The 24,121-nt window shown below is 35.7% G+C and overlaps 1 long non-coding RNA gene and 1 other non-coding gene across 2 annotated transcripts in view; one reads left to right on the top strand and one right to left on the bottom strand.

Moving 5' to 3' along the window:
* Positions 1-231: 231 nt before the first annotated feature.
* LOC126032665 (uncharacterized) overlaps positions 232-24,121 on the bottom strand; it is a 207,477-nt gene continuing 183,587 nt past the window's right edge. The window contains exon 3 of the long non-coding RNA XR_007503889.1: positions 232-253. This is a non-coding gene — a long non-coding RNA (uncharacterized LOC126032665). The remainder of the gene's footprint in view (positions 254-24,121) is intronic.
* On the top strand, positions 10,028-10,131 carry LOC126033129 (U6 spliceosomal RNA). The gene has a single exon (XR_007504282.1). It is a non-coding gene; the product is annotated as a U6 spliceosomal RNA (small nuclear RNA).

Below are 24,121 nucleotides of genomic sequence, written 5' to 3'. Positions count from 1 at the left end.
TTAGTTCCATTTCTCACATCTAAGAATTGGGTAAAACTTTCGGTCAGGATTTGGAATAGAAGACACACCAGATGATAGAAAAATGGCAAACCCTAGCTTTCATTAAGATTATCAATACATTTAGGATACAATTAGAAAACCCTACCTTTTCAAAGGCACACTGAGGGTTTCTGCAAACAGCAGGTTTGCAGATAATGATATCACCATGGCAACGACAGTTCTGGCATGAATCGGGCTTCCAAATTGTAGCATCCTGCAAAGAGGCATAAGTTCGGAGTTTAAAACTGATCAGTAAAGGCATGCTTACACAAAAACGACACTGCCAGTAGGCCTACAACCTGAACAATAAAAAAGGCAAAGGTAAGTCACAGATAAACACAGTGCTTGCTGGGCAGTGATTAAACCTCAAGAAACAATAAAAGCAGGATAATCCGTTTCACCACAGTCAACCCATGTAACAAAAGACAAGGGCAAGTAGCTGAGAGTTGTCGATATCCAGAATAAAAACCATCGATTGGCCCAAAATCTCAGGAGAACAAGCTCTCTCTGACTTGAAATTTTTCTTAGCTGTTAACTAGTAGGAATCATGTTTAAAAGAAAAAGACATTTGGATTCACACTAACCATCACTCTAGAAGGAGCCTTTGCCACTTCATACTACTAGCACCATAAACTTCACTTTCCAGCCTTTGTTATTACATATTATAATGCTCAGCAGAAACAGGAAGCAAGTCAATATATTTAAGGCTGATAAACACAAAGAGTAACTTTTACATATAGAGCATTGCTCATTCAGCAAATTGAGATATAAAATAAATAATGCCTGTGCATATACATATAATCTCATAACTTAATTTTGATCCTAAAGGCATTGTGATGTGCATAAGGGCATTAAATAGATATAAATTAATGATAATATATTCATTCTCAATAAATTGGAAAGAAGAGTTATGATCCCAAACAGAAAACCAGTGAAAATGGGCTCAGTACAAAAAGGTAATAGAAAAAATTGTTCCTATTTTCCACCTTTCATCATGCTGAATTAATACTTCAATTGTGCCTTCTTTTGAAGTAACTCTAAGTACAACGACTGCAGAGATCTCACAGAGACCAGTTTCTGTCCTTTGAAAGGCTGACCTGAATTGGCTTCAAATATGGCTTTGAATTAAAACCATAACGATATTACAGACAAGAGAAATTATTTTACTTGGAAATTTCCTAACCCAAAATCCTATTTAATGTGGGTTGGAAACAGCCATACTGTTTGGGGAACTCTAAACACTAAACTTTTGTGTTTGTTTGTTTATTTTTGTTTTGTTTTGTTTTGTTTTTTGGGCACACCTGTTTGATGCTCAGGGGTTACTCCTGGCTAAGCGCTCAGAAATTGCCCCTGGCTTGGGGGAACCATATGGGATGCCAGGGATCGAACCGTGGTCCTTCCTTGGCTAGCACTTGCAAGACAGACACCTTACCTCTAGCACCACCTCGCCAGCCCCTCTAAACACTACTTTTTTTGGTCAGTACAATTTCAACTCCTCTCCGAATTTCCAGTTGGACAGACTATTCTACTGAAGTGCACTTGCCAGTTTTCAAAATCGCATGAGCTTCTTAAAATAAAACTCTAGCTTATATATATATATATATATATATATATATATATATATATATATATATATATATATATATATATATGATATAAATGCCTTTATATATAAGATACAAATATATCTCCTATTGATTTATTACTTGAGGATCTTTCAACACAATGCTGAACAGATTTACATATGTGATTTACACATATTTACAGATTTACAAATGTGAGCTATAGCTCCAATAGCAGGGGTAGGAGAGTCCTGGGTTGAGAAATGCTATATTCCTAACTTCTTAAGGAATATGCTTTAAGTCCCAAAGATATTAAAATATATTTATATGAGGTAAGATTACATTTCCCAGTGACTAATTCTATACAACAACTATAACACACACTCACACACACACACACACACACACACACACATTCACACCCCTAAGCAACTTAATTCTAAAACCCAACCAGGAATACCCCTGAGTTTCTTTCACTTACTGTTATATACATTCCTCTGAAACTGTCGATAGTGTGCCAACTCTAACCCAAAGAGCAATGACAAGAAGGTGAAGGAAAACAAATTTCATTCTCAAGTGTGACATAATAGATATTCCTATATGATTCCAGGCAAACAATATCAGTTTCAGCATACATATTAAATAAACATGTCAAGTTCACAAAGTCAGTGGTTCTTACTATTCATTGAGCTTATGCTGAGCCCTCTTGGAGCAGGGTGTGTTGACAGGCAGAGGATTTTGTGTCTGGAGGAGTGTGGTCTCATTTGTGTTTCCTTTACCATCATCCTTGAGTTCAGCAGAAAAGGAACTGACAGTCTGTACTAAATAAGTGCTTACATACATGACAAGCCAGAGAAGCTAACACTATTTTTATTTTAGCTACTACCCCTTTACAGATGATAAAACTGGAAGCAAGGAATTGAGATATTTGCAATAATCCCCAAAACTCTATCAGAACTAAGAATCCAGACTGTGAATCCAGGCAGCCTGAGCTTGAATTTTGGCATAACCATTGTGTGACAATGAGTCCAATAGTAAGTCAAGGGATCATGTCCCATATTTCTCAATTGTAAAATGGAAATGATAAAGTATTTAACTCATAGGGCTATTGAAAAGCTCAAATGAGATGATGCATTTAAAGAGATTTAAACAGCACCTAGAACTACTGCCAATTCAACTTAATATATTTTTAAACCAACAGTTTTCTATAGTGTCTCGGGCATTTCACAAATATTTTCTAAACATTTCCTTTTCTCAGAGAAAAAGCAGTCTTTTAGAACCAATAGTAAGTCAAGGGATCATGTCCCATATTTCTCAATTGTAAAATGGAAATGATAAAGTATTTAACTCATAGGGCTATTGAAAAGCTCAAATGAGATGATGCATTTAAAGAGATTTAAACAGCACCTAGAACTACTGCCAATTAAACTTAATATATTTTTAAACCAACAGTTTTCTATAGTGTCTCGGGCATTTCACAAATATTTTCTAAACATTTCCTTTTCTCAGAGAAAAAGCAGTCTTTTAGAACCACAACTTTCCTATCTTACCTCTCTAGCGAGGCAGATAAAGCACTGTGAAATGACGATGATTGCTATGGTCCTGGCACTGAAAGATCTAGAACACTATAGCAGAAGAGAGGAATAAATCTACAGATTGGGTTTTCGAGACAAAAGTTATTGAAAAGAACCTGTTATGCTGAATTAACATAACCATGAACCCATTCCTTTTTTTTCTTTTTTTTTAAATTTTTTTATTTTGAATTATGAGAACAAAAGATGCAAAGAAAGAGGACAAGGTAAAGTTACAGTGGAATACAATCACCCATAACATAGTTCTCAGAAGAAGTCCCCTTGCTGATATCTTAACTTTGAACTTTCAGCCAAAGAATGTTAAGATAAATAAAACAGAATCCATGTACAATTACTTTGTGCCTCAAATCCCCAGATTGTAACACGTTATAATATTTCTTAACAGCACACCAGGCAATCTAAAGCCATAAAACTTACATAACTCCTTAAACATTAGAGGCATAGTATTGTTTATATTTCCATGTACATGAATATTAGCTTAAGTTAACCTCAAATTTTAAGTGGTGTTTTTTTTTAAGGATTAGAGTCAAAGGAGCACAATAAAAATGGTGTTAGAGTGGCAATTGTTGTTTGCATAGGCCCACCAAAATATGAGAGGCATGGAAAGGAATAACCTTGGCCTAAATACAAAGAGATCCTAACCCTGAAGTTTCCTGGCATAAGACCAACCCTAGGCTTCAGGTAAGTTATCGTCCAATCCAAGACATTGTCCGTAGTGCCAACACACTTTTCACACAGTCTATGTTGTTGGTATCATGTTTCTGTATTAAAGATCCTGGAATCTGCATATCCTACATTGAAGTTATGATGTTCTCGTTTCACCTCACCATTAAAGGGCAATGCAGTAAGCCCTGTCCTGTAAGCAGGTCGTTGTTGTTAAGTCTTCTCAGTGTTAAGGGAAGTCTCTTTTGAGCAGGTCGATGTCTGAACCATGGTAGGGTCTTCTGTGGTAGAGGATTGCTTCCAGGTGATGTTATAGACAAATCTCACAATTAAGGGGCAATACAGCAAGCCCTGTCCAGTAAGCAGGTCATTGATCTTGTTAAGTCTTCTCAGTGTTAAGGGAAGTCTCTTTTGAGTAGATCGATGTCAGAGCAGCTGTAGGGTCTTCCCTGGTAGAGGAATGCCTCCAGGTGATGTTATATACAACCTTGGATGTTTTGTAGATGTCTTCTCTAGATCAGGGGTGAATGGAGAATGCCCATTCTTCTGAGGCCTGTGCCAAGTCTTTATGTCAATGTTCAGGGTGTAAGGTCCCATTGCACTACAAGATTTGTGTGTTCCCATCTCTATTAGATAAGAACTTATTGGTATGTATAGTATTTTCCCATTTTAGTGTGCCTAAACAAACAAGAAATAAAGCCACGTGGCGCTATCAGAGTATGTGGGGGCATAAGAACATTTTCAACGAACCCATTCCTTCCTACCTTACAGGTAATGGACAGTCATCGGCTCCATTAATTGCTTATAGTGCAACATGGCCCAAAAGCACTACTCAATTTTATTCTTTTCCAATGCTAAATTGTTACACATCAAGCCAGGAGTAACCCTGATCTCCACCAGGTGTGATGCAAAAACAAAATAACAAACCAAAAACACTATCTTACTTGTATTGATGATGAAGTAAATAAAGTTGTGGTTAATTTAAAATAAAACAAGTCCTTTACCAAGGTCTGAATAAATGATCATATATTTTTCAGATCTAAAATTGACTGAATTGATTTCAATGGTCCTATAAAATTGTTTTATGAAGGTTGAGATACTAAAGTTCCTCAATAGGTAAAACTTTGGATAGAGCCATAAAGTACAAAGAAATAACATTATTAAGTAACTTTTACAGATTTTCTATATAGCTATTGTAATTTTATCTCTTTCTAATCCTCTCAATCTAACATGACAAAAGGAATGATATCAAAAGGTTTTTATTAGAATATATATTAAAGGATTATACTATAATAATTTCAAAAAACAATACAATATTATCTGCTTAAAGAGCATTTACAATTTTATTTCTTTTAATAATATATTTAAAATCTGTGATTACAAACGTGATTATAGTTGGGTTTCAGTCACAAAAAGAACAACTTGTATGTGAATAACGTGTTTTCCAGAAACTGTAGTGCCTCCATTCCCCAAGTAAGTTTAAAATTTACTTTACATAGTGGGGAACAGGGGCCAAGGGGACTTATTTGCATTGGTGGTGTTAAGAAGGACAGAACTGAGGGCTGGAGCGATAGCACAGTGGCAGGGAGTTTGCCTTGCAATCACACAGCTGATCCACAACAGACCTGGGTTCGATCCTCAGTGTCCCATATGGTTCCCCCAGCCAGCAGCGATTTCTGAGCACATATTCAGGAGTAACCCCTGAGCATCACTGAGTGTGGCCCAAAAATTCAAGAAAAGGAAGGACGGAAGGAAGGAAGGAAGGAAGGAAGGAAGGAAGGAAGGAAGGAAGGAAGGAAGGAAGGAAGGAAGGAAGGAAGGAAGGAAGGAAGGAAGGAAGGAAGGAAGGAAGGAAGGAAGAAGGAAGGAAGGAAGGAAGGAAGGAAGGAAGGAAGGAACTGAATAATTTGGTAAATCATAATGCTTTATTTTTTAAAACTTTATTGATTCTTTGATTGATGGATTGATTAATTGGTTGATTAATTAATTGATTGGTTGTTGGACCACACCCAGATGTGCTCAGGGGTCACTCCTGGCTCTGCATTCTAAAATCACCCCTGGCAGGCTGGGGCGCCATATGGTTGCTGGGGATCAAACCGGGTCCCTCCTAGGTCAGCCACATGCAAGGCAAATGCCCACTGCTGTGCTATCACTCCAGCCCCAATCACATGTTTTAAATAAAAAAAATTTTTTAAAAACTTACTCCACTTGGTTAAGTAGTTTTGAACATTGACCAGTACTAAAATAAAATGGTAGTTATATCCCTCATCAGTACTCAAATTTCTGGGAGGAAATAATTTATAGGATTCCATAAAAAGAGCATAATCAACTGTAAACATAAAACTTTCTTCATCTGAATGATAGTATAACCTTACTTTAATTATTAATTCATTAATCTCATTTTAAATTCCCTTAGCTTCTTAGGTCAAAAATGAGAAAAAAATAAAGCTCCCCAAAGCTGTGCTTTCAAATTGCAAAGAAGTACTTAGAAAACAGTGGCTTTTTATAGAGAAAAACTATGTATATGCACAGAAAGTATAAAATTATATGAACCAGCATCCCAGGAGTGAGTTATGGGGTATTTTAAAATTGTTTTGAAATTTTCCTATACATGGATATACATGGAATCTATCATGCTGAGTGAAATAAGTCAGAGGGAGAGAGAGAGAGACGCAGAATAGTCTCACTCCATCTATGGGTTTTAAGAAAAATAAAAGTCATTTTTGCAACGATCTTCAGAGACAATGAGAGGAGGGCTGGAACTTTCAGCTCACTTCATGAGGCTCACCACAAAGAGTGGTGAGTGCAGTTATAGAAATAACTATACAGAGAACTACTATAATCATGTGAATGAATGAGGGAACTGGAAAGCCTGTCTGGAGTACGGGTGGGGGTGAGGTGGAATGGAGGGAGATTTGGGACGTTGGTGGTGGGAATGTTGCACTGGTGAAGGGGGTGTTCTTTACATGACTAAAACCTAATCACAATCATATATGTAATCAAAATGTTTAAATAAAGTTGTTTTCCTTAATCCTTATTTATATTTTCCATTTTATCAATAACATACATATCATAACATAATTTAATTTCAAAATAAAATAGAGTATGGAAGTAAAAAATTTGTACTCCATTCCCCTATGAACTAAAATCTGAGCTTTGGAGTTGAACTGGAGTTGAAATGGTTAAGAGGAATAGGAGATTGGGGGGAAATGTGGTTAGAACATTAAGTAAAACCACTTTCCAAATACATTTAATGAGCCATTTATCTCAGCTTCCCCACTTATTCCCAAACCTCTAGCACTGCACAATATTTAAAGAAAATTAACGGTTCCCTACTTGCCCTTCAAAGCAATGAAAGAACTACAATATTCAAGTAGACCTCATATCTTCATGTCTAGAGGTTCATTTTTTCCTGACATGTCTGCTTTTCTGGAAAGATAATCCATAAAACAGGATTCTTTGACTTAGCTCCAGTTCAGGCATGGAAATAATGGTTCTTGTTTGTCAAGGAGCCATAAAGAAATGAATCAATAACCTTCATAAGGTTATTTTAGAGTTCAATTTGCTCCCCAAGTGTCCTTCTGCAGACAGCTTAGATAAACAATACCTTTTTCACTTGATTTCATTTTAAAGTTCATGGTAGGCTCCTTATCCAGTCTCAGATAAAAAGAAGTAGAGGGCAATTGTTAAGAAAAGATGTGTGTCCTTGTATTTATATTCTCTCCTTACAGAAGGAACAATTACAACCTAATGCCAAATAAAAGAGAAAATATAAATCACTTCATATGTGAGGACATTTCAAAGACTCACTCCATACAAAATCCTACCCCCAGTCTAACCCCTTTGTAAAGTTTCTTATCCTCAGAAAGAATATAAGCAGTTTCCCATTTTAGAACTGTGGAGTGATTAGCTTGAACCTGATCTCTGCCTCTTGCTGTCATGAAATGATAAATCTGAATGCATCCGTTATAAGAATATCCACTTGGATATAGAAACAACAGCATAGCTCGCAGATGAAAAGAAAGCTGCTATATAGAACTGAAACTGTCTTTGTTCAGTTGCCTGACAAGATAGTCTGAACCACATGCAAAGTTAACATCACGTTTTAGTACATCTGTCTCTTAGAATAGTAGGGTACTGGTGGAGGAAAAGGAACAAACCACACCGAGTGCCATTATTTCTCCAGGTTCTCTCCATATTCAGAGCCCAAGAGATCTTCCCAGAATTCTGAGAGCAAGTAGCACACTACCCTGATTATCAATGAGTATGTAGACTCATTTATCTATTTGTATACATGAATGACTTTATAACTGAGAATATAAAAAAGAGTATATAAAGACTGAGTGAACCATAGAGACATATCTAGCAATAGATAAATCTCAGATTTAAATCTATTCTTTTCTTTCTATGATATAGAGACACCACTGGCAATAAATGGGTCAGTCCCAGACCATTGTAATCAAGCCCATGATTTTTAGTCACACTAATATTTTTGCTTCCAAACGTAGAGTAAATAAATGTTTATACTATACTATATTGTGTATGCAACTGAATTGTCTCAAAGAAAAAAAACTTTCAAATCAATTCCTGTTTATTTTGAAAATTTCAATTAATTTTAACTAATGAAATGTCATAGAGATGAAAAGTCAGCCATGCTATGGGGGAAATAACATCAATATAATTTCTAAATGCAAGGGTGTCACAAACCTTGAACTCAAAAGGGAAAAAAATCCGCAAAGCGCAATGAAAAACAAGTGCCATAAAAGTAGGTATCTTATATTGTAACCATAAAATACCAGTAATAACAAGTTTCTTATATTGGGCAGCAGTATTGTCACTTGTAATTCCATAACTTCCACTATAGTCCTTTTAATAGACCAAGGTGATGAGACTCACTAGGGGAGTCAAAATTTATAGGAGACTATGGTTATGTGTTAACCTGCGTAACATGCCCCTTGAGCTGCCTCAGGACACTTTCATTCCTCCTAATCTGATTTCTCCACATCCTCCATGACCCAACTGAAAGATCTGTTTCTTCAAGGAAGATTTCTCTATCTCCCAGAGCAACTCAGTATTTTCATTCATCGTATTTCCATAGCTCATTCTGCTTCCATAAAGCATGACATACTCCTCTAATTTCTGCTTTGTGCAGGAAGGAAAGTGAGAAAGAAGGTACTTCAGGGTTTCAGGTGATTTTACACATAATTTTTCTATTTCTGCCAAAAATAGTTTGATATAAATAAGGAAAATCATCACTCCCTATTTACAGATGAGAAAAGCAAATTTCAGAGAAGATATATAATATCCCCAGTGATGGAAAATGGTGGTATTCCTATTTGAAATATTGTCCATTGGATTCGAAAGTTTATGGTTTCTCCACTGTACCAACCTCTATAGCTATAGCTTTGGTCTATGAACACAATTAGCAAACTAATTGAAGGAGCAATACCAATATGGTAGAGTGGTAAATTAGAAGCAAATACCATTTCAGCTACTTTTCAGATTTGCAATCTGGGTATTTCTCCCTCTTTTTTAGTCTCCATTTCCTAGCATAATGTAAGAATAAATTAGGGACCCAATAGAATAAAAGTAAAGACAAAATAAATGAATGCCCTTGTTGGCACAATAATTGCTCTAGAGGAAGCATCTAATTAGCTTGGTCACTTGCCACAATCTTAGTCAGTTGATATAGCATTATGTATAATAGAGGGAGTAATTGTAGCATTTAGAACTTTAAAAATTTCAAATTTCAAAACAAGAGATATTAACTTTGTCATAGCTTAAATGTTTACAAAATAGTCACTATATGCAATGCTAGTAACCATATTCTTATACTAAAATATAAAAAAGTAATCCTATACAAAATAGAGTAAAAATTATCTAATGAAAGTGCTTTGCATTCTAAATTCTGGAGGAATGGAAGGAACACAAGCTTACCTCTGTAATTCTTTCTTTATAATCAATTATTATTATAGTTTTCTGTTTAACATTTGGTATTAGTGCACAAAATTACTGCAACCCTCCACTACCAAAGTGCCATAACCTTTCATCATTGTCTTCATATTGTCTTTTGTCCATCTTTTCTTTCCCCTCACCCTCTACCCCAATGTGCAGTAATATGAATTTTGTAATTGAAGGCCAAAGGTTTGTCATTCAATAAATACTGTTCCCGTGCTCGCTTTGGCAGCACACATACTAAAATTGAAACAAAACAGAGATTAGCATGGTCCCTGCGCAAGGATGACACACAGATTCATGAAGCATTCCATATTAAAAAAAATACTGTTCCCTTTCTTAGCCTCCCTCTATACCACAGATAGTGAGGTCATCCAGCACATGTTTTTCCTCTGACTTAACTTCTATTTTCATTCATAGTTTTTCAGTTGTTCTAATATAATCCTATTATATTGAAAGCACAAGCTGAGAGCACGTCATGAATTTAACCACCGAAAGAGTGAATTAATAAAATGTCTGTCTCATATTTCCACTTGAACTAATTAATTTTACATACTAGGGAGAAATAGTATAGCATAAACTTGTAATTGTGTTTTTTTCTCTACAAATTTAGCTTTCAAAGATTTAATTTCATATACCAAAAAGGGGGAGAAAGTATTTAAACCCTCAATTGCCTGCATGTAAAATTAAATTATAGCTATATTATCATTTTATTAACATGATTTATTTTATCATCCCTTACCACTCGATTATTATCATTCAATTTATAATTAGCTATTTATCTCCCCTCTTTCCCAATAAATAGTAAGAATAATTTCCTTATATAAAAGTAGCATGTAACTTCTTTGACTAAAACAATAGCTACTTTGTTAATTTAAAAAATTGCAGTAACAAAAGCTTTATAATACAGTGACTGAGGATAAATTGATAAATGCATAGATGGATAGATAAAGAAATTATTAGTCCCAAAATTAAGCAATGGTTGAATATTTTCTTATATAACTGTTAAAAACAGACAACAGTAATTCACTCTCTATGTTACTCAATAAAAACCTATGGTAGTCATATTCCATATGTTCAACTTGAGATATTGATATAACAGACTCAAGTCACAGTTAAAACCATTGTCCAGAAGTACTCCTCTATTTCTGACTGAAGGTTTGGTTCACCTGTTAATGTGATTGCATTCCAGCAAATCAAAGCTTTGTTATATATCATTTAAACCTCTTGTTTCATGTCTCGGTCACTAATCTTTTTTCTTGTTAGCTCCCTAATAGTTGACTTAATTTATAAAGTAAGCATAGCAAGTAATCATCAATGAACACCCATAGCAATATGTTCTGATTGATAGTTGATAGTTCTCTTGGTCTCTGTCCCTTTCTGTTTCTCTCAATATCTTACAGTATTTCAGACCATGGTTAACTAAGAATAAATTAAATTGTAGAAAAGCATAGGATGTGATGTAGGGAGAACTGTAAACATAAAAATATTAGATTGATTCTAAATAAAGGAAAATGGAACAAAATGATAAATGTGTGTTACTATAGTTATTTTATGTGTTCATATACAAATATATGTATATTAGATATTATGTATATGTATATGTGTATATATGTATATATTACATATATACAAATATATATATCACAGGTACACATTTTATAGTGTGTCACATTTTATAGAGTGCTCCTATGCTTTAGTTATTATTAAAACAAATTATTTGGAGGAAATATAGTACAGGAGGTGAGGCACTTACTTATCTTGCAAGTAGCCCATTATGCACCATATATTGGCCCACAAACACTGTCAAAAAGTGATCACTGAGGGGCCGGGAAAGTGCCGCTAGACATAAGGTGTCTGTCTTGCAAGCGCTAGCATTCGATCCCCTGGCGTCCCATATGGTCCCCCCAAGCCAGGAGTGATTTCTGAGCGCATAGCCAGGAATAACCCCTGACCGTCAAACGGGTGTGGCCCAAAAAACAAACAAACAAAAAAAGTGAACCCTGAACATAAAGCCAATAGTGAGCTCTCAGCACCATCACGTGTGCCTCAAATAGCTACCCGAAAGAAATTCTTTAATCTGTTATTGCTAATGTATGTTGTATTTGACCCAACACTACTTGTTTCCTAGATCCACTTTTTTATATAATTTTTATTGTGATCAAAGTGAATTATGAATCTTTCACAGTAATATTTAAGGTACAGAGTGACAATGAATTAGAGCCATTCCCACCACCACCCCTCCACCCGTGTCCTCCCTCCACTCCTGTTCCCAGCATGCATCCCATATCTCCCTTTTTTGCCCCCAAGACTGCTAGTGTAACTGTTCCCCTCTGTGTATAGCTTGTTGTAGATTGGGTATTGATTCTGCTGTCATTGACTTTGGGTTTGGTGTTTAAATCTGATCTGATTTTTTATTTCCACTCAATGTTCGTACGACTGTTTGGTCCTGCTATCATCCATTTTTCCCCCTCAATTTATGAGGCAAAACAAGATGATTCAAGTTCTGTGCTTCTGTTAGAAAAAAAAGAAAAAAGAAAACTGGGAGGAGTTTGTTTAGAGGCTATAAATATCAATTTAAAAGAAGGGGAAAAAAGAAGAAAAACATAACAAAAAAACCCATAAAGCCAAAACAAGCAACTACAAAAAAAACCCTAACCCTAACCCTAACCTTTCTTTTCATAAGGAAGAAAAATAAAAGCAAAAGATAAAAAGAAACAAAGGGAGGAGGGCTGGTGTGGCAAGGTTTTGTGCTTCTTCTTCCTTTTTTTTGGGGGGGGCATAGGCGCAGTAAATATTGGGGAAATTAGAAAGGGAATTCCTTGGCCTAAGAGATACAGAGTTTCTCTGCCCTTAAAGCATACTGTCAGGCTCTTTACACACTCATTATCGAACCCCAATGTCTTTTTATGGTACCAAGAAAAGTTCCACTCATTTGTGGTAGATCCACATTTTTCCAAAACAAGGATAGCTCTGGAGAGAATAGATTTCAACCAGCTTACACATAATCTATCAGCTATCAATAAATATAACTAATTTGGGCTGCTGTTGCCACCTACACCAAATATCATTTCAGCTAACAAGGATTTTTTGCCAGTGAGAAAGAGAATCAGGGACCAACATGGGCAGTCAGGCGCTTCTCAGTGATTTTTCTTTGTTAAATACTAAAGATCTCAAGCTTTTAAGGAAATAAGTTTTTCCTTTAGAAATGTTTGAGAATGCTTTCAAAAGCCACATGGAAAAAAATAATAATGATAGAGTAGCAAAATTGTACTAAACACCACTACTGAATCAACCTTCTTAGTTTTGGCAATGAGAAGTGTGTTAATAATAACTGCTGCTATTTACATATCCGATATTCACAGTGGAAATATCCTTCCAAATTTCTAAATCAGAGATTGTAAACAGGTTTTCTTACATATGCCAGCTCTGGAAATGGTTCATTTAAATGCTGTGCTGAGGAGGGCTCTAAAGCTCTAAGAGGATTACTACTGTCACAAGCTCAGGGTTAAGTCGTGGGGAGGAAAGGAAGTACCATGCAATGGAGTTTACATATTAGAGGCACTATAATTTACCCTATGTAGTATTTCTTTTTTTTTTGTTTTAAATTTTTTCTTTTTATTGTAAGAATTTATTCAAGAGACAAAATTGATTAACATAATGAGGTAAACTAACATAACATAATATAGTGACATAACATAACATAATATAATTGATATAATAATAATACGTGCAAGTCAAAGAAAGTTTCTGATTAAAAACACATTTTTTTTCCATAATGGCTTACATATCTTTCACAGTAGTAATTTAGGTACATATTAACAATGAGTCAGGGGAATACCCATCACCAACTATGTCCTCCCCGCATTCCAGTTCCCTTTCTACAACCCATATACTACACCATCACCCCCCGGGCTGCTAGAGTAGGTGGACCCCTCTTTGTCTGGCTTACTATTAGTGATCACATATCTATTTGGTCCTGGAACCCTCCCTTGTTTCCCCCTCTATTTAAGAGGCAGAGCTAGAAAAATTGAGGTATGTGGTTTTGTTTGAAGGCAAGAAAAGCAATAGAATGGGGTACAAAATAAGAGGAAAAAAAAGAAGTCAAAAGTCAAAAACGCTGAAAATGGGCTGAGTCCCTCTAGAGGCTTCCAACCTCAGTTTGAGAGAGGATGTGAAAAGGTAATTGAAATACCACAACAAGGGGCCGGGAAGGTGGCGCTAGATCTATGTAGTATTTCACTACTGTCACTTTATTAGTGAATTAATGAGAAAAAAAAAGTGGGTAAAAAGAAAGCTGTCTTTCTTTTCTCAGATGTTAATCATCTGAGGGCCCAAACCGCTCAGATGATCAACTTCAATGATGAGACATATCAAAAACGTTTTCCTTTCCTTATTTTTCCATTTAACTTTTCAATTCTTTCAAGACATGTAAGCTTTTCCTCATTTATAACTAATTTACAAAATGTGCTTTGGTTCTGCATCAGCTACTGTTCCAAAGAATGCCCAGCATAGGCCACAACTGGCACAAGAGGTTAAGACATTCACTTCTGGGAATGTGGATCTCCAACCCATTTTAAATCAAAAGGAAATTAACTGCCAGTTCTGATGGGAATGGCATAGTGACTAAGTACTTAAACCAAGCAATCCCCTCTCAAAGTCAGCAGAATACACAGTGGTGGTATTTTCTTAACAATAAGAAATGCTTGATAAGCTTTGCTTCAAGCTTCTCTGTTTGCCAGGAAGCCACAAGAGAAGCAAGGGATCGGGTAACTGCAAGAAAGACCCTCCTAGAGTTCACTGGTAACTCCAGAAGCAAAACCCTGAGCAAATTCACTTCTGGTACAATGACCGACATCACCCATTCCCTGCCAAGTGAGAAGACTTGGCAGCTGAATAATACAGCTTTCATTTTACATTTCCACTCCAATTAGTTGACAGTACTAGTCAATTGGCAAAATGCAAGAGAAGTTGAAAGGCTTCTATGTGGTTTACAGAGCAGTGTCTCTGCAGATAAAAAGATGAAAAGCCACTCAAAAGGAATCAGGAACCAATCTCTAGAAAAGGGCACACTGCAGACACCCACCCACAGGTAGAAAGAAGGTTTAGATAGTTCACCTGAGTCATTTCAGCTTAACCCCGGTCTCACTACTGTTAGACAGTTAGTAGCAATAGAATTGAATTGCTGCACCTTCAAGGTTTAACTAGGATTTATTAACATCACACAATATATCCATATAAAAGACCCATTGTCCTGAGAACTTCTTACTTCCCAGACCCTGCACTGCAGTCAGTAATTACAGAAAAGACACTGAACTTGTAGAATCAGACAGCACATCAGGTAGGGTGATTGCCCTGTAATAGTCCACTCAAATTGGATCCTCAACACCACATATGGTCCCTTGAGCACTGCCAGAAATGATGCCTGAGCAAAGAGCCAGGAATAGGCTCTCAGCACAGCCAGAAGTGGCACAAACAACAGAAATAAATAAATTTTTAAAAATGATTGCAGAACTTGTGTACGAATTTTCAGATGTTTAAGAGCTGTTAGAGAAATGGGAGACAATGAGTTTCTGAGGAAGCTTATACTCTTCTGGGAGAGAAACAAAGAGACAAAAGAGTAGACAGTAGGGAGACAGAGTGGGCCAGTGACTTTAAATAACAGAACCAACAACAGATCTGCAGACAAGTGCCAGAATCCTATGTAAAACCCATAGAGAGGTTCAACAGAATCCACTGGGTCAGCACAAGTTCTGACTGGTAACTCTAATAACTCTTTCAGACTTAAATAGCATCAACCAGTGTTGCCAGCCCATTACAAGGCCATATCCATATTGAACCTGGGCAAAGCTCCACAGCTCTGTTCTGCACTGCTCTATTATTCCAGATCTTCTAGGAGACTCAGTAAAACCTTGTAAACAGCCAACAAGAGTTCTATCTGGCTGCATTGTAGATGGCTCTGAGATTTCCAGCACCCCCAGGGGAATGATTCCATTAACAATAGAACATATATTATAATTTAATTCCTGTGCTTTATCCAAAAGATACTATTTCAGTCTCTATCCATTTGGGGCACTGTGATTGAACTTAATATGGACTGAAGGGTTTTTTTCCCCCCATGCTGAATGTCAAATGTAGAAAAGAGAAAGTATTTCTTTGGAAATCAAGGCTGACTACCCTGATTTTTGGTAACACAGAATCTCACTTGAACCTGGGCTCCATTCTAAAGGTAGAAAGCTGATACATCATAAAATGTAAAGAAAATTATATGGCTTTTATGTGGCTTGGAGAAGATAAACATGGATATGTAGAAAATGAATTTGTAGAAGGAGGGTCTTTTAGATATACCAAAATCTTTAGTCAGACTAAAAAAAGCATTCTAAGGAATGCAGTTAAAAGCGTCCTAGTTAGCTAATCTGTACAAGTGAAGACAGAACATATGCAATTTTTAAAAAATTTCAAATACATATGCAAAAAATGCCTTCAGGCAATTTTACTTTTTAACTATCAATTAATCAACCCAGAAACTGTTAAGCATTTTATTAATATTGTAGACAGACAAAGATTTGTTACAGAGAGCAGACAGAAAATTTGAAACACAAATGGAGACCTTGAAAAAATTTTTGGTATGTTTATATTATAAAATCCTATATTTCATTATATTCACAATAAGTTCAATATTCTTGTTTTTCAGTTTGAAAATATAACAGTTCATGGCCATAGAAATAGTACATGAATTCAGATATATCCTCATATTTGGCTACCTGGTTCAAACCCTGGCAATACATGGCCCCCTGAGCATCATGGGGATGAGCCGTGGAGGGCCCTAGCAACTTAAAAACCCAGCATTACGACACCTGAGTAGCATCGCATCCTCAAAGCTCTAGTATTGAACTGTCAGCACGGTTGGCTTAGAATTGCCTGAGGTTGCCTTCAGACAGATCTCTCTCTTCTTTCAGTAAGTAGTTTGTATGTTATTATTATAGCAGTGTTGTTCATTTATTTTACAAAAAGAAAATAAGATGCTATAGCATTCTTGGAATTCCTAAATAATGTTGCATATCTAACTAAAAGAAGCTCCTAAATAAAATACCAAAAAAAGATGCAATATATAAACAAGGCTTAATGTCTGAGCTGGCTTTAAAATTTTATTGCTTTGACTCTTCACTTAATGTAATTACTATACCAACTAGAGAAACTAGACTAATCTTTTTCTGTTCTGGCTAGAGAAATAGTACCGCAGGTAGGACATGTACTTTGCATGAAACTGAACCACGTTATATTCTTGGTACTACATACTGTTCCCCAGGGACCACCAGAGGTGATCTCTGAGCACAGATCCAGGAATAAGCCCTGAACACAGCCAAGTGTGACCCAGAAACAAAAATGAAAATAAAAGACAGTGTGGAGATGATCTCTAGAGACAAAGAAATGAGGATTAGTAGGACCAGTCAATGGTAGGAAGCTTGCCACAAAGAGTGGAGAGTGCAGTTAGAGTAGAGAAGATTCTTATATGCAAGGGGCATTCATGGGAGTAGTGCAAACCACAACATCAAAAAGAAAGGGGGAGAGAAAGAGAGAGAGACAGAGACAGAGACAGACAGAGAGAGAGAGAGAGAGAGAGAGAGAGAGAGAGAGAGAGAGAGAGAGAGAGAGAAGTAAAATGTTTGCCCCAGAGGCAGGCAGGAGAAGCTGGGTGGAAGGGAAGAGGGCATCAGGGAGGGTGAGAGGGAAACTGGTGACACTGGTGACAGAAAATGAGCACTGGTGAAGGATGTTATACATGTAAAACTGTAACTCAATCATAGACAACTTTATCTGTGGGGGGAAAACCTGTATTATGAACAACCTTGCAACCATGGTGTTTAAAAATAAATTTTAAAATATTTTAAAAAATTAAGTTTCCATTTGTTTTTGATTTTTTGTTTTAATTTTTGTTTTCGGACCACATCCGGTGACACTCAGTGATTACTCCTGGCTATGCGCTCAGAAATTGCTCCTGGCTTGGGGGACCATATGGGACTGGGGGGGATCAAACCAAGGTCCATACTAGGCTAGCGCGGGCAACCTTACCGCTTGTGCCGCCATTCCAGCCCCATCCATTTGGTTTTTGAAAAGACAATTTTTATGTTTTTTTTTTATGTTTGTCAAATACATACAAACCACTACTGATAAATATTTCTAGGGGCCAGAGAGATAATGTGCTCACTTTGCACATACCTTTTCTGTGTCTGATCCCTGGCATGCCAAATCGTTCCTCAAGCCTGACAGGAATGATTCCTGAGAGCAGAGTCATAGGTCTTGAGCACAAAGAGGTGGGAGGGATAAAGAAAACCCAGAGAATTCTAGCTATAGACATAGTAAAAACACATTTTCTTGAAAATTAGCTGAACTTGATTCAACCTGGACTTTGTAGGTCATTTTGGTGTTTATTCCAATCAATACAGCTTTATCAAAGAGAAGGTCACAAACAATGTGTAAATGAGCCAGCAGACAATGTATCACTAAAACCTCACTTACAGGCATGGATATATCTCCTTTTCCTCTTTTCTAAGCTGAATTAATATTACATTATATTATATTGCAATATAACAATAAATGAGCTTAAGTTTTGCATAATTATACAATACCATGAGTATTACATCAAATACATCACATAATTATTATTTGTCTTGAAAAACTTTTGTTTTGTTTTGTTTTTTGGGTCACACCCGGCAGCACTCAGGGGTTGTTCCTGACTCTATGCTCAGGAATCGCTCCTGGCTAGCTCGGGGGACATATGAGATTGAAGATTGGGATATTTAGGATTCAAACCACCATCATTCTGAATGCTGGGCAAACGCACTACCTCCATGCCATCTCTCCAGCCCCTTGGTCTTGAAAAACTTAATTTTCAATAATCTAAAATTGTACCACCTATTCTGAGCTCACCAACTATAGGATTGTCCTGCCAACATTAGCCAACATTATGATCTCCTGTGTCAAGAAAAAATAACTCGACAAAATTATTTGTGTTCATAACATTTCAGAAGGATGAGAAATAACATTCGGGGTCTCTCAAAAAATAGTATGGAATTTGTTAAGCTGAGAACAATCTTCATAATGTTCATCACCTACTCCAATCCATACCACTCCTGGTTCTGTACCCTGATAATGAAATCCTATCCCCTGCTGCTGTCCTTGAGCTGTACTATAAGATATGGGGCAAGTGAGATTGTCAACCTGACAGTGAGAATGATGGGCTCCCTCATTACCTGATTTCAGGAGGAAAAAAAACAATGCTTTCTTACCTGCCTATCATTAAGTAAAGCAAATCTTTCTTTGCAGAGAAAACAGAAGACACTTACTTCCACAAATAGAAAGATTTCTCCAGAAATTGATTATCTGTGGCAGCAAAAATAGACTCAACAAAATGTTAAGTTTCAAATGTGTAGCAACGAGACACTTAATTATCCTGAAATCACAAGCTAATTCTGAAGAAAGCTCAACCTTCTAGACAAAGTTGTTTCTTTTTTTTTATGATCATTTCTTTATTTAAGCACCATGGTTACAGAAATGTTTCTAGTTCCCTTTACGTCCTAGAACGTATACCACCCTTCATCAGTGCAACTTTTCCACCACCAATGTCCCCATTTTTCACTCACACCCCTGTCTCTGGGACAGATATTCTGCTTCTCTGTCTCACATACACTCTCTCTTTCCTTTCTGACAATGTATTATCAATGAGGGGGTGTCATGCATATCACTTTATTCCCTTTAGCACCCAGTTCTTGTCCACGGTGATCAGTTACAACTATCATTATAATAGTAATTGTCAGTGCAGTTAGATTCTAACTGCATTCACCACTCTTTGTGACAAGTTTCCTATCATGGGCTGATCTTCCCAGTCCTCACTCATCTCTTTGTCTCTGGATATTTTTTACCATATTGTCTTTTATTTTTCTTAGATCCTATAGAGGAGTGAGACTGTTCTATGTCTATGCTTCTCTATATGACTCATTTTATGCAGCATAATAATCTCCATGACTATCCATGTATAAACAAAGTTGTTTCTTTATTTGCCCCTCGATGAGATGAGCATTTCAGATTCAAATATATTTAAAACCCATTATAATATTGGAGATATTTAATTAATCTGACCTGGAAAGTGCCTATTTTTAAAACCTTTTTGAAATACATCTTTGGATAGTAGTACTTTTTATTTATCTTGGCAATTGGCTAGTATCAACGGTAACCATAATAAACTGCTGCTAGTTTTAAAAGCAAATGCAACGAGAAAATGTACTTTTAGAAGTGCCACTTTAACTCTTTATAAAAGATAATGCATTCTGTTTGTTTTTTAAAAAAATTCAATGTTCTGGTTTACGAAAATAATGGCTCTTTTGTGTGAAATAAAACATACTCATGAAAATTCAAATAGAATTTGTTTGCTAATAGACAAAAATGGTCTTAAATGAGGTAGAACTGCATTCTTAAACAAGTAATTCACTCTGTACACAAAATGTACAAATAGGGCCACAGAAATGTTAATTGTTCTTCCTAATAGGCACATTAAATAGCATTTAGTTAATAATGTGAAAAAAAAATAAAATCTTTGTCAAGATAAGGAAGAGAAAAATTGGCAGAAGAATGCAATTATTGTATAAGTGCCTCCTGGATTTTATCTGGAGCCAAAATTCCATATTAAAGGAAATGAATGTTGAAATCGACAGTCTCTCCGAAAATGGAATGGAATGTGTCTTCTTTAATGTACAAATTCTGTTTTGTGAGTTCAGAGATAAAGAATTCATTTTAATGATCATTTTTAAAGAACTGACACATCTTATAGTTGAAGAGTAACATGCAGAAAAGATAAGCATTAGTTACTTGAAAGCAAGTAACCTATAAATATCATCTTTTTTTCTCCAAATTCCATTCCCTCCCATAGGACAAGCAAAGCAACTGGATTAAGTCAAGTTGTTAATAAATTTTTTTCAAGGGCAGGGTCAAAATGATGATAGTAGAATACACACTTTGCAAGTATGAGGCCCTGAGTTTGATCTATAGCAACACCCAACAAAGAAGATTGTAGTTCCAAAAATTTTAGAGTAATTCTCTTAAATTTGTCCTTAGACAAGATCCAAAAAATAGGGTTAAATTTCAACAAGAACTAAGGCCAACAATATGCACTTGATTTTGTATCCACTTGATCTCTTTGCTGCCAATTTCTGCTACTATATACCCTTGGCTTGGCATTACAATGTTCAGAGAATGAACTGATTACACCAAGAAAAACTGTAGGTTGTTCTTCTCTAATTTATAATAGTGTGGCAAAAACATAGTGAGATTATTTTCAGATATATTCAAAATATCTTTGAACAAAAAGTGAATTTTAGGACAGCATTTTGTTTTTATATTTCATAAAAATAAGTTATAAACGTTTTATAAAAATATGTCTCACTGGTTAAAAATATATAATTTCAGAGGTATAAATTTATGTTTAAAACAAACATCTACTATCAAGTTCCAGTGACATGCCTCCATCAAAAAAGTGTCTTTCGGGCCCATATATATAACTTGACTAAATGACCAACTCAAGGAGTTCAAAGCAGTCAAAAGACATAAATAATAAAACAGAGCAGAAATTACTCAACTGGAATAAAAAAATCCAACAGATCAATATAACCAAGTTGGTTCTCTGAAAAAAATAAACGAGATCTATAAAACACTAACATGCTCACAAAGAGAGAACCCTAAATATTGAATCAGAACTTAAGGATAGAACATCAAAACAGATACCAGAGAAATATTAGCTACAGAAGTCTAGTCAAAACACAAAAGCCTAGACCCAGATGGGTTCGCCTATGAGTTCTTTCAACTCATTGAGAGACTTGTCTCCCAAAGCATTCTAGGAAATTGAAGAAACAGAAAAATACTCCCAAACAACTTACATGAAGCAAACATCATCTTTTTACTAAAATCAGATATGAGAGAGAGGATATTACAGGCCCATATCACTGATGCAATGATTCTCATCAAAATATTTGTAGATAGGGGGCTGGAGAGATGGCACTGTGGTAGGGCATTTACCTTGTGAGCAGCCAACCCGGGAGGGACAGGGTTCGATTCCTGGCATTCCATGTGGTACCCCAACCTGCCAGGGCAGTTTCTTAGTGCAGAGTCAGGAGTAACCCCTGAGCGCTACTGGGTGTGTGCCAAAGAAGCAATCAATCAATCAATCAATCAAATCAATCAATAAATAAAGATTTAAAAATAAATTTGTAGATAGAATCCAATAATTCATCAAAAAAGGTCATACACATGACAAAGTGAAACTTAACCAGCTATGCTATGCAAGGATGATTTACCATATGCAAATCAAATCAATGTTATACACTATACCAATAAAAGGATAAAGAAAAATCATAGAACCCTATCAATAGATGCAGAAAAAGCATTTGACAAGAACTAGCACCATTCATAATTGAAGGAACTTTCCTCAACATAGTCAAAGCCATTTACCACAAGCCCATAGCAGTATTATACTCAAAAAACGAAAAAGGTTTTCTCCAAAATCAGGCACAAGGCAAGGATGCCCATTCTCACCACTTTTGTTCAAAATAGCATTGGACATTTTTGCCATATCAATTAAACAAGTCAAAGTATCATAGGTATCAAGATAATAAAGGAAGAAATTAAGCATCCAGATGACATGATACTATATTTAGAAAATCCTAAAAACTCTACAAAAAGACTCCTAGAAACAATAAATTTGTATTGTAAAATGACAGGCTACCAAATTAATATGGCTTTCCTCGATGCAAATAATGAAAGAAAAGAAAGAGGTTTTTAAAATCCCATTCACAATTTTACCTCAGAAAATAAAGTATCCTGGAATCAACTGAACTAAAGAGATGAAAGATCTATACAAAGAAAACTATAAAACACTACTTCAAGAAATAAAATGGAAATGGAAATATACCCCTTGCTCATGTATGGAAAGAATTAATATCATTAAAATGCCAATACTCCCCAAAGTAGTGCAGCTTCAATATATCTATAATATCTGTAAATTCTATAAGGATATCCATGATAGTTTTCAAAAAAATAAATGAAACATACCTGAAATTCATATGCAACAATAAACTCCCTAAATAGCTAAAGCAATTTTGGGGGAAAATAAGATGGGAGGCATCACTTTTTCCAGCTGTAATGATTAAAATAGCATGGTATGGGAATAAAAATTAGATAAATGGAATAGAGTAGAATATCCTAAAATAGAACAATATTTACGCAGTTAATCCTCAATAAATGGACAAAAATATGAAGGGCAGTAAGAAAAGCTTCTACAATTATTTGGGGTTGAGGAAACTAGTCAACTACATGGGGAAAATATGAGCTCAGACCTCTTCCTAATGACATGAACAAAGCCAAATAAAAATTAATTTAAAATGTTCATATTAGACCTGAAACCATAAGGTACGTAGAGGAAAACATAGGCCAAACTTATGGCATTAAAATTAATCTTTAAGTATAAACCACCACTGAGAAAGCAAGTGGAAGCAAAGATAAACAAATTGGACTACATTAAATTAAGAAGTTTCTGCACCTCAAAAGGAAATGATGAACAGCATACAAAGACTGCCCATGGATTGGGAGAAATTATTTACCCAATACTCACCTCACAAAGGATTAATAGCATATATATACATATATATATATATATATATGGCATCTGCTAAGACTTTAGAAGAAAAAAATCCTAAAACTTATCAAAAAATGGGGAGAAGAATGAACAGTCTTCCTCAAAGAATAAATACAAATGCCAGAAAGGCCATCAATAATTGCTCTGTATTAATAATTATTAGGGAGATAAAAATCAAAGGAATATCATCTCACCATGAAGACTAGACACATCAAAAAAAATACATGAACAGTCAGTGCTGGTGTGGATGCAGGGAGAAACGAATTCTTATTCACTGTTAGTAGAAATGTCAACTAGACCAGCCAATATGGACATTGCTTTAAAAAAAAACTAGAAATATAGCTTCCATTTGAACCAACTCCACTTTTTAGAATATACCCCAAAGGGACAAAAACAAATAGAGAAAACATATATGTGTCCTACATTCTTTGAAACACTATTCACAACAGCCAAACTCTGAAAACAACCCAAGCTTCAAAGAACTAGATAATGAAACTATGATATATTTATACATACATATACACACATACACACACAAACACAATGGACTACTATTAAGCTATAACAAAACATAATGTCATGAAATTTGATGCTACATGAAGGGACCTAGAGAGTATCATGCTGAC

Source organism: Suncus etruscus, chromosome 16 (genome assembly GCF_024139225.1).
Source record: "Suncus etruscus isolate mSunEtr1 chromosome 16, mSunEtr1.pri.cur, whole genome shotgun sequence".
Classification (NCBI taxonomy): Eukaryota; Metazoa; Chordata; class Mammalia; order Eulipotyphla; family Soricidae; genus Suncus; species Suncus etruscus.
This window is presented reverse-complemented; position numbering and strand designations above follow the sequence as displayed.